This window comes from Podarcis liolepis (assembly GCF_965112155.1).
Source record: "Podarcis liolepis genome assembly, chromosome: 5".
NCBI lineage: Eukaryota > Metazoa > Chordata > Lepidosauria > Squamata > Lacertidae > Podarcis > Podarcis liolepis.
In genome coordinates, this window is record NC_139556.1 from 14,079,121 (window position 1) to 14,096,774 (window position 17,654).

The 17,654-nt window shown below is 45.7% G+C and overlaps 1 protein-coding gene across 4 annotated transcripts in view; it reads right to left on the reverse strand.

The window, feature by feature from the left end:
• NSD2 (nuclear receptor binding SET domain protein 2) overlaps positions 1-12,864 on the reverse strand; it is a 76,484-nt gene extending 63,620 nt beyond the window's left edge. For 2 of the 4 annotated variants that reach the window (XR_014525889.1, XM_083502171.1), the window contains exon 1: positions 12,500-12,709. The gene's annotated coding sequence lies outside the window, so the exon portion shown is untranslated. Of the gene's footprint in view, positions 1-12,150; positions 12,387-12,499 lie in introns of those variants that run through there. The other 2 variants (XM_083502173.1, XM_083502172.1) reach the window with 2 other exon arrangements.
• Positions 12,865-17,654: the final 4,790 nt, after the last annotated feature.

Sequence of the window (17,654 nt, forward strand, 5' to 3'; positions counted from 1 at the left end):
TGAATTTATTGAATATATGTCTATGTCAAAAAATATTTCCTATCTCCCTTCAACTCAATGAACATTATGGACGCCTGGAAACTGAATAATAATGAAATGGACTTGCATACTGAAATGTAATTATCAACTTTATAACTTCTCTGGCTTGTCCTCTTCATGTTTTATAAAAAACTAACAAACATTTTTTATAAATTATTGAGTAAGCTTTACAATGTGTAACAATTCAAAGCTATATTTAAAAAATTTAAAAAATGTCCAGTAGCACCTTAAAGGTAAAGGGACCCCCGTGTCCCTAAGTAGCACCTTAGAGACCAACTAAGTCTCTAAGGGACGCGGGTGGCACTGTGGTCTAAACCACAGAGCCTAGGGCTTGCCGATCAGAAGATCGGCGGTTCGAACCCCTGCGGTGGGGTGAGTTCCCGTTTTTGGTCCCAGCTCCTGCCCACTTAGCAGTTCAAAAGCACGTCAAGTGCAAGTAGATAAATAGGTACCGCTCCGGTGGGAAGGTAAACGGCGTTTCCGTTCACTGCTCTGATTTGCCAGAAGCAGCTTAGTCATGCTGGCCACATGACTTGGAAGCTGTCTGCAGACAAACGCCGGTTCCCTCGGCCAGTAAAGCGAGATGAGAGCCGCAACCCCAGAGTCGTTTGCAACTGGACTTAACAGTCAGGGATCCCTTTACCTTTAAGTTTCTTCTTGGTATGAGCTTTTGTGTGCATGCACACTTCTGGTGTATCTGAAGAAGTGTGCATGCACACAAAAGCTCATACCAAGAACTTAGTTGGTCTCTAAGGTGCTACTGGACAATATCTATCTATCTCTCTACTGCGTCAGATCAACACGGCTACCTACCTGAATTCAAAGCTAATTCTGCAAGTAAGCTATTAACCATTATATGCTCTATGATGTGGCTTTTACAATGAGGTAGGTGTTAATTCAGGGACCACCAACTGCGGCCACAGGTACCAAGGAGCCCGCAAAGGCTTTCTTTGATGCCCCCAGGATAAACAACAACCCTCAGATTCCCAACTTTCACTTTATTTAAAAAGTAACTTTATAGAAATTTTAGAACATGAAATGAGGCAAAATGTACAGGTACAACGCTTCTTACTTTCTGTGAGAAATTAAGCCTGTTGCACCCTTTCAGTCTTTTACTTTGTGCCCCACCCTCATTTTTTTGCCCCCTCCTGGAAAATTTCCTGCATACATCCAAGTGTGTGAGGGGGAAATGTACATGCAGTCTCATAAGTATGTATGCACACAAGCAAGAGCGAGCGAGCGAATGTGTGTGCGAGTGCGAGACAGACAAACAAAGATGCATGGAAGTATGGTGTGGGGCACATTCCCCCATCCCCCAGTACTGGGGAATGCTCTGTTACTAGATAGCAACAGCATTGTGTGTGAAATCAATACTGTGTGATCTCCGCAATTAGTACCAGCACAACATACCGTATATACTCGAGTATAAGCCGACCCGAATATAAGCCAAGGCACCTAATTTTACCACAAAAAACTGGGAAAACTTATTGACTCGAGTATAAGCCTAGGGCGGGAAATGCAGCAGCTACTGGTAAATTAGGCAAGGATTATGTAACAAGTTGTACTGGTGAGAAGCTACACAGTCAAGTGAAAACAGGTTGAAAAACGGAAAAGCAAGATCTGCATTCTAAAACAACATCTGGTACAATTTCTACACAAAGAGAAGTTGCTGCCTTGTTTCTTCCCTGAATCCAGTCTCTTATTCATAAGAAAAAACCCAGAGCAGCTTACCTTGGATTCTGTCTCATTTGCAAACAGTTTCAGCAACATTAAGAAAGAAGAGACATGCACTCAGCCTGGTGCAGGCAGTGAAAATGAGCTAACTATGAGGTGTTCCACAGCCAGTCCCTAGACAGCTACTGCATTTTGTTATCAATTAACTGCTGAGGGACCTGTTGCCTGATCCTTCCAAAATCCATTTTGCAATTTTAAGAGGTATGGACTATGAAAAGTTTCCCTTCAAAGATCTGTGGAGGCTGTTCATGAGAAATCATTTGAAAGGACACAGCTGCCTCTGCCGCTCGCAAGAGTAAGAGTTGGGAGAGGCTCCTTTCAAGTATAAGCCGAGGGGGGCTTTTTCAGCATAAAAAATGTGCTGAAAAAGTTGGCTTATACACAAGTATATACGGTAATCGCAATCTTAATGTGGCAGGTCAACTTTTCAGGGTTTGGTGGGTTAAGAAACACGTTATTGTGTCACGACACCTACAGCAGCCATATCGCATGATGCTAAACTTCAATGGCAGCCATTTTGTGACTGGTGCCCACAGCACTTTCTAAAAATTCAAAATATGCCTGCTGGTTCAAAGAGGTCTGGGACTCCTGTACTGAAATTACAGAAAAGGCACACGGATCCTTAATTTTTCACGTTGCTAACTGTTCCTTTCCCACCTCAAGTTAGAAATGAAGTAGTAGACAAAATGTAACAAGCCTGGTCTTTAGCACAGTACCCTGATCATGTTCCTCATGTTGCAGTGACCCCCTGAGAAGTCCCTACCCCATTATTTGTGGGGCCCCTCAGATGTCCTTACCCCATGCAGAGATTATGTAAGGTACTTGACTCTGGTGTCCACTGCCTAATACAGAACCTACAGAGACACTTGGTGGCAGATGTATCTCGATAATCCTTCATCTTCTGCTGCTTCCACCCGGGCTTCTCACACATTCGCGGCCAAGATATAAAACCAAAGGACCAACAGTGAGATAGGAGTCTTTGTGGGTCTGAGGTTGAGCAACTTCATTCAGGAGGGAATTAAGGCACAACTGGCTTGACTGTCTCAAGAGATGGCAAAGCACTGATTCTCCAGAATCTCTGCCTGGCATAGTAACATAATTTCCCCTCAAGATTTTTTTTTTTTTAAGGTTACTTACTACAAGTGGGATAACCTATTTCAAAGAACTACACACCTTTTCTCTTCAACAGGAGAAATGTAACCCAGCAGACCTCCTTAATACAGAAACTCAGGTGGCAAGAAGTATAATCTGCTACCACATAGCAAATTCAGAGCACACTGAGGTATCACATCCAACAAAGACTGAAACAACTGCACTCTGGACACTGCAAGCTCCACTGCCCCAGAAATTGGTCAATCAAGAACCTGAGGCTAACCTGCAGAACACAGTCCCTACGAAAAAAGAGCACAAGAGACAGCTGTGAGGACCCAAGTAGAACCATGGGCACAGCCTCTACTTACTCAGAAAGAACCAAGCAATGTCCTGGGAGTGCAGGAATGTAAAAAGACTATAGAAGCTCTACTGTGAGTTCCAGAAGCAGCCATCAATAAAACTGATTGACAATATCAACCTAGGGCTGCCAGAACATTGTTGTCCAATTGGAGAACCACCACCAGTCTACTGAACATTTCAACAACAACAACACTCCCCAAAAAGATCTCTTCAGCTTATTAGAAATTAGGAGCTGCCTGTATCATTGCAGATTCTCCCATCACTTCTGCTGTTGGGTGGTCTGTGAATGTAGCTTCCCAGCTGCTGCCCTCTCTGGGACACAGAGTCACTGAAGTAGGGTCCTTGGAAGCCATTACATCAAGCAAGGGTATAACACATGGGTAGGCAAACTAAGGCCTAGGGACGAACTCACCTGTCCCCATATCCTTCTCTTTGCAGATTTGCTGGGGTTCCACATCCCTTCCCTAGCGGTGAGTATTGGATAAAACGAGAGCAGAGAGCGGATCCTCCAGACCTTCCCCCCGCTGCCTGGGCTCTTTGCCCCCCACTCTGCACTCTCAGATGTGGAGGAGCCCCACTCCCACGAGGAACTGATAGTCTGGCTTTTGCATTTCAGCTTCCATCCCCCCAAGATCCGGCCCAATCGCCTTCTAAATCTGGCCTGCGGACAGTAGGCAAACTAAGGCCCAGGGGCCGGATCCAGCCCAATCGCCATCTAAATCTGGCCCGCAGACGGTCCGGAAATCAGTGTGTTTTTACATGAGTAGAATGTGTCCTTTTATTTAAAATGCATCTCTGGGTTATTTGTGGGGCATAGGAATTCGTCCACCCCCCCAAAAAAAATACAGTCCGGCCCCCCACAAGGTTTGAGGGGCAGTGGACCAGCCCCCTGCTGAAAAAGTTTGCTGACCCCCTGGTATAACACAAATGTCCTTGAAGTGAATCCAACAGCTATACAGGACGTCTGGGAGGAAAACCATTCCTGCACAAGGAAAAGGGGCAGGAGCAGTGCCTCACATCTGACTGAATCTCGCAGAATGAAGAGAGATCTGCTCCCCCGATCAACTACCACCATCCTACAGAACAGGGCCTGCCCAATACATTTCGGCACCTGAAGCAAACCACAAAATGGTGGTTCCCCACCAGGGAACAGTGTTAGAAACTCAGGTATATGAGCTTGGCCCCAAATGGCTCCTTAAAACCAAGGTTACAGTCGCCAAATCAGAATGTCTATCGTTTCCATTTTGAGGTACAACCGCTCCAAAGTCGTTTTCAAATGATGGGCTAACTGTGACTGATTATCAGTTAAACATCTGGCTTAGTTCAGATGACAACTTTGAGCTAGGTTAAGAGCTTTGAGAATTTAAAGAAGTTACTTGACCAAGGGACAGTCCAACATCTTTCTCTTAATGGCGACTGCTCCTGCTCAGGATGCACAGAAAAAGGCAATTACCGGTTCCTGAAATTCATTCTGACTGTGCTGATAAAATATAACTGATAGAATTCTACAGGATATGGTAGTATGTGAAAACAGCCCAGATCCAATGATCCCCCAATGGTGGACATGTCAGGCGCCTTCCTGACACCCAAGCCTCTTCACTTGGTCACAAATGGCCAATAGTCAGTTGCAAAATGCTAATTTTGAACACTGCCAGGGAAGGAGGAGTGAAGATCTATATGTTAACAAGGGGGAAGAAAGATCTACTTTGGGATCTGATGCCCCAAGGATCCTGCTCCCCTAGGCAGTCTCCTCACCTTGCTTTATGGGTGGGCCAGGCCTGCTACAGAAACAGCACTAGAGCGAAAGACAGACAAAAGGAAAATATACAGGAGGGATTTTTTTTTTTAAGGCGGCAATGTAAGAGGAAGAGTCAACAAGATAGTGGAGGGAGTAAAGAGCAGGGAAAAGAAGTGAGAACTACAACAGAATGACAGGAAAAGGCTAACCCAGGGGTCAGTGAACTTTTGCAGCAGGGGGTTGGTCCACTGTCCCTCAGACCTTGTGGGGGGCCAGACTATATGGGGGGCACACATTCTACTCATGTAAAAACACGCTGATTCCAGGACCGTCTGCGGGCCAGATTTAGATGGCGATTGGGCTGGATCCGGCCCCTGGGCCTTAGTTTGCCTACCCATGGGATAACCAGACACCCATGCCAAACAAAGGGGGGGGGGGACAGCAAACACTACTGAAAATGCTTGCTACACACTCACACAAGAAAGCCAAATGCTGCTAAAAATCCAAGCACACACCACAGAACAGAAAAAGGGGGAAAGGAGACACCAAATGCTACTCACTAATGAGAAATCAATGCAGAGGGAGCAACAAACACTACTCACTAAAGCTTTCAAGCCAAAGAGAAAGAGCTCTACTGAGAAGATAAAGTAGAAAAATTAAGAATAAGCCAGCCTGAGGAGCCTTCGAGAGAGAAAAGCAGACAAATGATAGTTGAAGGCAGGCTTGAGCTTGCTTTGCAAAGGCAAAACAAACTTATTTTATTCAATAAATACACATGGGGAAAGAATAAGTGTAATGAAATGAAATGAAAAATAAAAAGATTAGCAATGAAACATTATTAGTAAAAAAAACGTAAGGGGGATGGAGATTGCCACACTTAATATTATAAAACATTAAGACAACATTGAAGTATAATTCAAAAAGTAAGCAAGAAGTGGATTACACTGGAACAAGAAATAGCGCAAAGGAATTTATGGGTCCTGCCCTTTTGCATTTTCAACTCACTGTTACAACCATTAAATAACCATTATACTGTAGGCATGCTGAAGATCTAGAAAAAATGTCAGTACTGGCTATTCCTTACTTGCTCATCTCTGATACCACCAAGTTACTATCAGCAGGTGATGGATATGAATTTGCATAACAGCATCCTATCATTGGGGTGGGGGAGATTCTTCGGCTGTAGAGCTTTTACAATAACAGCCCAATTTCTCTGGAGCAAACATTGGGAACTCAGGTCTGAATTGGCTGCAGGCTCACTAATTTCAACATTTATTAGCTGATCAAGCCCTAAAGGCTCAAGGTAATAATAGAATAAAAGTTATAGCTGATCCTAGGGCATAAGGGTAGGGGGTTAGTTTTTATTCTCTACACTAAACTCCTGAAAATCTCTACTGGGCCTTCATTGGAATTTAAGGGTAATTGGGGAAAAAATATATTTGCAGATAAATTTGGTAGCTGGCATCTTCACTGCACAAAAATGGAAAACATTAAAGGATTAAAATCTTGGCTCCAATAGTTTTTTTAAAATCATATACGTCTTAATGTTGGACCTAAATTTCAATAAAAATGTATAAATACAAAAGCAAACAAACAAAAATCCCAAAAATTATACCAGCTGATGTTTCCAGTCTGTTTTTGGGTATGCACTCCCTACATAAGGAACAGTAGATGTGAGGCCGAGGCCAGCTGTGCTTTCTCCAGATAGTCTGGTTTGCCAGTTGCAGTCCTAAGGCTAAAGGCACCCCTAGCCACTTGAGGTCACCTGATTCAGAAAAAGCCCTAAATTGCATACCTGGCAGCTCTGTACAAAACAAGCTGCAACTCTCCATCCACATCAGTGGTCTTCCCAAACAATACTTTATCTTATCTGGATAAAACTGACAGTAGTTTTAACTTTTTGCCTGCCTCCTAGGGATTAGCATTAGATAATCCATGTAATTAGTGATCTGCAAACCTTTGGATGACCTCTCTTGGAAGTTTCATGTAGGAATTTAAAAAGTATGGGAGACTGGTTGGAATCCTGAGGCACCACAAAAGCCAATAGCCTTTGGGTGTTAAAAGTAGTCAATTAACACTATCTTCTAAACATGGCATAGTCAACCTCGGCCCTCCAGATGTTTTTGGCCTACAGCTCCCATGATCCCTATCTAACAGGACCAGTGGTCAGGGATGATGAGAATTGTAGTCCCAAAACATCTGGAGGGCCAAGGCTGCCTATGCCTGTTCTAAACCTCCCCACTCCAAAAAGGAGGGCTATATGCTGTAACACAGCCTCTCTCAACATTGGATCCCCAGATGTTGTTGGACTATAACTCCCAGCATGGCTAGTGGTCAGGGATGGGGCAAGATGTCCAAGAACATCTGATCGAGAAAGGCTGCTGTAGTCTATGTTGACTGTCAAGAAGGAAATTTATTTGTAACATTCATTAGGCAAAACCTTGTTAATACCCCCATTGAGAAAACACTGGTGCCCTGCATAAGATACTATTCTCATCTTAAAACTATGGACACCTGTATTCTCACAGACATGGAGGGATGTGCAAAACACATCAGCTAAAGCAAGCTCAGGAATGGTTTTTCCCATGAGCAATGATGAAAATAGCTCCTATTGCTCACTTTATAGGATGCATTCCTGTGCATGCCTGCTTGAGAGTATAGGCAACTCCCAATTTACGCAGGACTTATGTTGGAAGGCTCTGCACATTTATGTGAAACGCTATTGGAAAAGCCTGCAAACACCCTCTAAACCCTTGAAAAAACCAGCAGCACTTACCAGATGCCAAACCTCGCCACAATTGCTCCCTCCAAACCATTTTGCTCAAACTCAAACTCTCCAGTTCTCAACGGTCGATGCAAGGGCTCCTGGGGTTGCAATTGCAAAGGCTTGTGGGGATTGCTAGGCACTGTTTTTGCAACTTTTTCACGCTTTCTAGGCTCTTTTAGGGCCTTTTTAAAGTCACTTCTGGGTTCTGCCCAGTTGCGCGTAAATCTGACACATGTAATTTGGTTGTTGCCTATAACCTCAATTAAAATGAATGAGATATACATCTGGATAAACAAGCATATATGATTGCTGTGAGAAAAGCATTTGTGAGGGCCAACTGTAGCACAGTATAATGGTGGGTAGATATAGTGAAATTGATAACACAGAAGCAGGTAGGTCATATCGCAAATGCAGAATTCATAAAAATAGAAAAGGTAAGCTACTTAGGTGAAAAGTGGTTGCGTGTAGAACCAAATTTGTAGACTATACATTAAAGACCTTGCACTGAAAATCAGAAGGCTTTAGCTTTTATACACAGGCCCACCAAGAGCCTGGTTCAGGGGGTACTGGTGTAGCGGGTTGCAAATTAGAAGGATCTGGAGCGCAGGCATTCATTAAGAACCCTTTGAATACATGCCTACTTTTTTGTTTAATGGGGCTTACTCCTAGAAGTAGGTGCAGGATTGCAGTCTTGGCTTTGCTAGGAAGGGGCGCAAGAATGAAAATATCAGTATCAAGGCAAAATAAGAACATAAAGTTGTTTTATAAAAGAGGTGTATATAAAATCAAATAAAAATTTTAACAGAACTTTTTTTTTTAATGAGCAATTAGGAAGAATACTGCCTTTCCTCACTTCCCCAATAACTCATCTTAGGAATAAATGCCCACAACAAACTGAGAGTAAGCTCAGGTGAATACAAGTGGACCTTATGCACCCTGCTAAACATACAATAATCAGGCCAGATTAATATAGGTTAGCCTTGAAGCGGAACTGTGCTAATATGGGGAGAGATGAGAAGAAAAACATGACCCTTCATAGTACAAAGATGCCTCACTCTGGTAAGGGAGCCAAATTTTGACGCCAATGATACAAATACTAGGGTCCCTTTTGCAGCCATTTTATACCTCCTATATTTTCACAGCAGACATGTGGTGTAGCTTAGATTGAGCTAGCAACTTGAGGGAAGCGAGCAAAAACAGTGAGTTAAATGAGTTCAAAATGTGAACCTGCACGTGCTCAGAGTATTTTGTTGATGTAGCAATCAAAGCATGGAGGGTGGAGTGATACATGCTTAATTGGCTTTGTGCATGTTTTTTTATTACTAATGGCTCATCACTTTTTTTGCCTATGAACGTTATATTACATTTCTGAACAATTAAATGTCTATTTTTTTACTATTTTTAAATTTAAAAACATTATCAAGTTGCCTAAATGTTTTGTTGTTGTTTTTATTCTTAAGTTCCTTGTAAGATTTAGGCTTGGCGTTGTAGAACAGGATCCTTGTGCCTTTAACAGCTGTGTGGCGGGCAGAAATTAAACTGGGTAAGCCTTTGATAATTACTGGGAAAACTTTACCTGTTGATAAAAAGGTAAAGGGACCCCTGACCATTAGGTCCAGTCGTGACGCTCATCTCGCTTTATTGGCCATGTGGGTCATGTGGCCAGCATGACTAAGCCGCTTCTGACGAACCAGAGCAGCGCACGGAAACACCGTTTACCTTCCCGCTGGAGTGGTACCTATTTATCTACTTGCACTTTCGAACTGCTAGGATGGCAGGAGCAAGGACCTAGCAACGGGAGCTCACCCCGTCGTGGGGATTTGAACCACCGACCTTCTGATCCGCAAGTCCTAGACTCTGTGGTTTAATCCACAGCGCCACCCGCGTCCCTTTACCTGTTGATAGGTGATAGGTAAAGGACCCCTGAACGGTTAAGTCCAGTCAAAGGCAACTATAGGGTTGCGGCGCTCATCTCGCTTTCAGGCCAAGGTAGTTGGCGTTTGTCTGCAGACATGTGGCTAGCATGACTAAACCGCATCTGCCGCAATGGAACACCATGATGGAAACCAGAGTGCACGGAAACGTCGTTTACCTTCCCACTGCTTGCACTTTGACATGCTTTTGAACTGCTAGGTTGGCAGGAGCTGGGACTGAACAATAGAAGCTCACCCCGTCGTGGGGATTCGAACCACCCACCTTCTGATCAGCAAGCCCAAGAGACTCAGTGGTTTAGACCCCAGTGCCACCCGCATCCCTGTTGATATTGTGCATCTCAGATATCTTATTACCCGTGAAGACCCCTGACATTTTAGGGGTGCTCACCTGCAAAAGGGGGCACAAGTTTTCATGAGACATGAAATGCAAGCAAATGTGTCTCTTTTGCAAGTGCAGCAGAGGACTGAATCAACATACAGCATACTGCTGGCATCGCTGATGGGTGGGATAGCTCAATTGGCAGGGTGTGAGACACTTAATCTCAGGGTTTGAAGCCCACATTGAGCAAAAAGATTGCAGGGGTCCAACTAGATGACCCTCATCGCCCCTTCCAACTCTACTATTCTATGATTAGAAATGGAATTGTAAAATCTTATTGGAGCAGTGATGAGAGCAAAGAAAAAATCCATTAGATTCTGGACACAAACTGTTAGGTTTCTTATGCTCAGCTGTGGGTTCTTTTGGACAAAAGACTTCTTTTAAATCCAGCTTCAAGCCTTGGGCAGGGTGGAGTGGAGAACACTGCTTTGCTTGGACAGGTAGATGACAAAATAAACTGCAAAAGGCATTTGGAACTTTGCTCAGATTACTGGGATCTTCAGGGTGGCTCAGGAGAAGAGTTCCACATTATTTAAGAGGCCCTCATGTTTCATAATACATGGTGATTGGCACAAGGTCACTCAGTGAGCACCAAAGTCCTCGTTGCCATTGGTTCTTAACTCAGTTGGGCTTACTTCTTTTTATACATACATAGGATTGTACTATGTACCAATGACTGCTGCTCTGAGGCAGCACCAGACTATTTTTAAAGAAATTGTTTTTGTTATTTAAACATGCATTGATTTTTGTATAAAATCATGGGAATAGTGATAAATGATAGCCATTATAAATCAGTTTATACAGCTAAAGCAAGAAGAGACCAATCAAACAAAATCAATTGCCAAGTACCAATGAAGGAATCAAATCCAATCCTTTGTAAGCAAAACAACACCTGAGTTCTAATGTTTCACATTTTTGTTAAACAGACCAGTTTAATATGCTCTACAAAAGAACTGTATAAAGAATGCCACACTTTTAAAGCAGAGAGGTGTTAGTTATATGCTCTAGTTTTAAAAGTCCTTTTGATTTTCCATCCCCATCACATTTTAGCAATTACACACCCCTCCTTTGTCATGTTTTCATTGTGAACTCACGGGAGCATGATGCACTTTATGGGCAATCCTCAGGTCAGCTCATAAGTTTACTGAATACCATCTAACAGCTGCACAGCAAATGCTGTCTTTCAAGAGACTGAAGAACCAATCTATTAATGCACTGTACATTAAAGCAATTTAACATTACAAAGATTCAGCAAGTGTGCACCTCTGATGCCTTCAATGGAGTCTATTTCCCCACTTCCATGCCTCTTAATTAGGTGACCCAAAAGCCCTAGGTTTCAATACCCTAGGAAGTCAGTCTCTCTGATCAATTGCCCCAGACTGGCTTGCGCATCCCTAGGAATGCAGAAACTCATGCACGTGGCAACGCGAAATAAAAGAGCGATCTATTATTGGCTTTTAATTCCCTAGCAAAAAAAGATCTGGAACGTTTCAGTCCTAGGAGATGCAAGACCGTGTGGCCCCCTCTGGGGGAAAAAAAACCCAGCAGCTGCTGCGTTGTGAAGTAGCCCCAGAGGCGTCCTTTGCAATCCCATTTCCCCAGTGGAGCTGCGACCCAGGCTTTTCCTTCTTGCCAGAAGGACATCGGGCCAAGCTGGCGGTGTGCGGGCGGGCGGGGTTTGGTTGGTGGGTGGTCAGGAGAAAAGGTCTTCCCAGGCCAATCGGCCCCCTTCACAGCCAGGCTTAAGCCGAAGAGGGAGCGCGCCCTAGGAGGGCTTATTGCATCCCTTTCCCATACGCCGAGCAGCAGGGCTGGCGCACCGCATCCCCAACCGCACAGCGCTCCCTTGGTGGGGAATGAATCAAACATGGCTTCCTTCCCTGCCCATACGTTCCCGGAGTTGCATCCTCGCCCGCTCCCTCTCGCAGCCCAGGCAAGAAGCGGCGGCGGCGGCAGCAGCTGCTGCCTCCGGCCAAGGGAAGCCCTCGAGCGGGCGACCCCACAACCGGGTCCCGAGGCCGAGGGAGGAGAAAAGCCTCCCAGCCCGCCCCGGCCCCCGTCCTCCCCCGAGACCCTCCCAACTCCGGGCCCCGTTTCCACTTCTGACCCTTTCTTCCCGAGTTACGTCTCCCGCAGAGGCGGAGCAGGAAGGCGCCCCGACCCCGGTGGGGTGGCGGGGAAGCGCCTGCAGGGGCGGCCGGCCCCGAGGGGCGTCTTTCTGGGGTGGGGGGGTGCGAGGGGGCGCCGGAACCCCCCGAGGCCGGGAAGGAGAGGAGGCGCCTGAGGTGGAAAAAGCGGCTCCGTGCCTCGGGCGAGGGAAGCCCGCCTCGGAAGGAGGCAGGCGGGACGCGGAGACCCCCCCCCCGCGAGACGGGCGCGCGGGAAAGAACGGCAGGCGCGCCCCCGCCCCGCAACCCCTGAGGGGAGGCCGGCCCGGCCGCCCTCCCGCCACTGACCTGCTGCTGAGGCGTTCTGAGGCGGGGGCCTCGCTCTTTCTCTCGGCCGCCTCGTCTCTCCCTGGGCGGTGGGCTCCTTCTTCCCCGGCCGCCCCCTCCTCCCCCGAGCAAGCGAGAGAGCGAACGGGCCGCCGACAGACCGAGCGAGCGAGCGAGCGTCCCCTTCGGTCTCCGCCTCCTGCGCCTCACCGCCGCCGCCCCCCCCCCCGCAGCCCAAAACCAGCGCGAAAAATGCGCCGCTCTGATTGGCCGGCGCCGCCTTCGCGCCGCAACTCCCGAAGCGGTTCATTCAAACCAGCCGCGCAAGCCGGAGGGGAGGGGCGCGCACGCGGCGCCCTCGGGTGGGAGGGAGGGGGACCCGATTCGGAGGCAGGACGCGAGCGAGCGAGCGAGGAGGAGAATCGCGCCCTTCCTTTATATATCCGTACACACCCACAAGGCTCTTAGTTGACGAAAACCGTAGCAAAATCCATTTTAAATCATAATATTATAGATATAAATAGATAGGCACTGTAACATAAGAAACCATAACAAAATCCGTTTTATATGGAGCCCTCCATAAGGTTCCAGAGCCTTTCGCAGCATTAAAACGGTATTCACAAGAACATAAAAACGGATTGGGGGGGGGGTTAACGTGTTTATTATCCCCCTTAGTTTCAATGCATCTATGTGGGGTGGATTCGATTCGTTGGTTGGTTGCAAGTTGCTTTGGGTTGCTTTAGGCAAGAGAAACCAATTTAAATAACAACAACAGCATCCTTAGAAAAAAATAGTATTAAGATAGCATTCATTATAAGCAGCAGAAAAGGAGTTGCTTGATTAATGGTGCAAGCCTAGAGTTGGAAGGGACCCTGAGGGTCATCTAGTCCAACCCCCAGCAAGGCAGGAATCTCAGCTAAAGCTAAAGCATCCATGACAGATGGCCATCCAATCTCTTCTTAAAAACTTCCAAGGCAGGAGAGTCCAGTTCATCAGCTCCAGAGGGAGTCAGTTCTACTGTTCAACAGCTCTTACTGACCGAAGTTCTTCCTGATGTTTAGGAGGAAATTCCTTTCTTGTAACTTGAATCCATTGAAAGGAGAAAACAAGCTTGCTCCATCTTCTGTAATGGATGCTGAGGAATGGTGCAAGGAACGCCATGGGAAGAAGGCTCAGGGGCAGGGGCAAAACTAGGTTTTATTTCACCTGGCCAAAGACCCAGTTTGGCACCGCACACAGGCTGGGAGCCTCAATGGTGCCCCTTTGCAGGCTTCACCTGGGGCTAAAATCCCAGCAAGCCTCCTGTTATGTACTGAGTTGAATAGGATCCAAAATGCAGCAGTCTGATTGGTCCTAGAACAATAGGATTCAGAATGCAGCAGTCTGATTGGTCCTAGAATAATGCAGCAGTATGATTGGTCTGCAGGAGCCACCCAATCCAGCTCCAGGTGGAAGTGAATCCACAACCTGATTGGCCTACAGGAGAATCCCAGAATTAGCCAGTCATGTGCAGCCTAATGTATATAAAGCAGATATTGTGGGGGAACTTCCATTCTTCCTCAACACCATGAGCTGAATAAAAAGCATGAAATCCACTCTCGACTCCAAGTATATTTCACCTCCCCACCCCCAATAGCTACAGCTCTGCCCGGGAAGCGGTGGTGGGACAAAAATTGAGTAGTCAGAAGGAAAAGAGGGAGAAGACTTGGAAGAGGTGTTGAAAGCTGCAGAGGTAACAGGGATTGGTGAGCCAGGAAAGTCGAGAGAGAATGGAGAAGTCCTGAATAGGAGGCTGAAGCAGGTGAGTGGCAGGAGGGAGGTTAAGAGGCAGAGGTGAGTCTGGCTGGTAAACAGTCAGGGGTGTCTCCCCCTCCTGCTGCAACAAGCTACCCTCCCCCTGACTCCCAGAACCAGCAGAGGCATGAAATGGGCAGAGCAAAGACAGGCTACACAAAGACACCAGTCTCTGATTGCTTGGGGAAAGCCCTGGAGAGGAGACATATTGGAATAATTTATGGTCCTCCTCCTTAACTTCCTCCCCTATGATCCCTAATAGAAAAGCTTCCGGTTTTGGGGGGAATGTGTACTTAAGAAGTTTCTTCAGTTCATTATATATTAAATCCCTTTTTTTCATCTTTTCACACTCCCACCACATGTGGTAGAGATCCCCATCTTTTACTTTACATTTCTAACAGGCTTTATTACTCAATTTATACATTTTGGCCAATTTAACTGGGGTGATATACCACCGGTACATCATTTTCCCTAAATTTTCTCTTAAGGTGGAGCATGCTGTAAATTTCATACCTATGTTCCATAATTTAACCCATTTGTCATATTCAATCTTATAGCCAAAATAGACCACCCACTTTATCATAACTTTACTAACTCGTCCTTATTTTGTGATTTTAAATCTCTGCTGGGGTTCTCACCAAAGAGTACTTGCACCAAACTTGGATCTTGACATCCAGGAATTAATTCTGAATATGCCTATTTGTTCCCTGCCAGCCAACAGCATGTCTGCAAAATGGAGACACAGATGGGCCTTGGACGTAGTGTATATTGATTCCAGTAACCCTCTGGACAAAATAAAAAAATTCCTTCCAGTAGCACCTTAAAGACCAACTAAGTTAGTTCTTGGTATGAGCTTTCATGTGCATGCACACTTCTTCAGATACACAGTGTGCATGCACACGAAAGCTCATACCAAGAACTAACTTAGTTGGTCTTTAAGGTGCTACTGGAGGGAATTTTTTTATTTTGACTATGGCAGACCAACACGGCTACCTACCTGTAACTGAAACCTCTGGACAAAGTCCCCCATGATATTCTAACAGAGAATCTGGTAAAATGTGGGCCAGACAAAATAACTGTTAGGTGGATTTGTAGCTGGTTGACTGACACCAAACTGGGAGGGGTAGTTAATGCCACAGAAGACAGCACCGGGATTCAATATCAACTTAACAGATTGGAGAACTGGGCCAAAACGATCAAAATGAATTTCAGTGAGGATGAATGTAAGCTTCTAGCTGAACATGAGCCAACAAGTGTGATGCAGCAGCGAAAAAGGAAAAAGAAAAGAAGCTAATGCTATTCTAGACTGCATCAACTGTAATGTCCAGATCCTGGTAAGTCATAGGTCTACTCTATTCTGTCTTGGTCAACCACACCTGGAGTACTGTTCTGGAAGCCACAATAAGGAAGGGTGTTGACAAGCTGAAATGTGTGCAAATGAGGGCAACCAGGATGATCAGGGGTCTGGAAACCAAGCCTTGTGAGGAAAGGTTGAGGGAGTTGGGTATGTTTAGCCTGGAAAAGAGGAGGTTGAGAGGAGAAATGACAGCCATTTAAAATTTTTAAAGATAAAAGCTTGTTTTCCCCTGCTTGAGGGCAGGACTCAAATCAATGGCTTCAAGCTACAAGAAATGAGATTCCAACTAAACATCAGGAATAACTGACAGCAAGAGCTGTTTGACAGTGGAACAAACTCCCATGGGAGGTGGTTGACTCCTTCCTTGGGAAGTTTTTAAGCAGGGGTTGGATGACCCTTTGTCATGGATGCTTTAGCTGATATTTCTGCATGGGGTTGGGCTAGTTGTCTCTCCCGATCCCTTCCAACTCTACAGTTCTATGGTTTGCCCAGCATGATTAATTTACTTTAAGTAGATGCTCTGAACTGGATGAGGTTTACTGCTAGGTGGATTTGTAGCCGACCAACTAACGAAACCCAAGGATTGCTTACTTATGGTTCCTTGTCATCCTGGGGTGGAAAAGTGGCAAGTGGAGCGCCACATGGTTTTTTGTCCTAGGCCAGTTGTAGTTCAATGCAGGGCTTTTCCCCCCAGCCAGAACTAAATGAAACAGCTTTGGCACCTCTCAGGTGGGCGCCTGAAATATACTCAGAGTCGAGAGTGGATTTCATGCTCTTTATTCAGCTCATAGTGGTGAGGAGGGAATGGAAGTTCCCCCAAAGTATCTGCTTTATATACATTATTTACACAATGGGCTGCACGTGATTGGTTAATTCTGGAATTCTCCTGTAGGCCAATCAGGTTGTGGATTCACTTCCATCTGGAGCTGGATTGGGTGGTTCCTGCAGACCAATCAGACTGCTGCATTGTTCTAGGACCAATCAGACTGCTGCATTTTGGATCCTATTCAACTCAGTACATAACAGCGCCATTCCCATTATAAGAGGCACCTCTTTTTTCTAGAAAAATAGCACTGGGTGTAGAGGTCAAAGTGCTGGAATCGGATCTGGGAGAGCCCTGGGTTCAAATGTTCCCTTGAAGCTCGCTGGGTGTGACGTGGTGTGACATCCACTGCCTCTTTCGGCCTAGTCTGTATCACAGGGTCATTGTTGTGAAGCTAAACACGGGCTACACCCAAGAATTACCAGCAATAGAATGGCAGATGAAGATGATGGATTTTTCGGAGCTAGCCGACCTAACTGGAAGAGTCTGCCACCAGAAGGAGTATCAGGAAGAGTGGATTAAATTTAATGATTATTTAGTTAAATATGTTAAGTTAAATTATCTGAAAACAGCTTGCAGATACTTAATTGGCTTAGGATTTTATGTTAAGGGATGAATATGTTTAATTTCATAATAATCTAAGGATGTTAATGTTTAAGTTAAATTTTATATGAACTGTGATTTGGAAAACCGTTAAAAGGATATGCAATGAAATTCAACCAAGGGGAAGTGAGGAAGTCACCTAAAAATGTTAAGTGTAATTTTCAATAAAGCTATGACTTATGTTTGTTTGTTTACAATGTTGTGAAAACCATGTGCTACACGGAGGAAAAGGAGGCTACAAATGTAATAATAATACAGTAATCCTAACATAACGCAGTAACAAACAAAACAATGACCCCCCCCCCCGGAGTTTCCTGCCGCCCTTACGTTTAGGCGGGGAGAGGCATCCCGTTGCAGCCGCCTCTATAAATTTTCCCGCTCCCCGTGAGGAAGCCGCCGCTTTCCCTCAAGGGATGAGGTAAAAAAACAAAAATGGCGCCCGGAGCCGCCCCGGAGGCTCCAGGCGCGGCCTCGGGCTCAGCGTATCAGGAGCCGGCGGCTCCAATTGGCCACTCGGCCGTCCAACGGGATTCCGCGGGAATCGCTTCGAGCCGCCGGGCTCCGCTTCCCGGCGTGCGCCGCTTCTCCCCTCCCTCGGA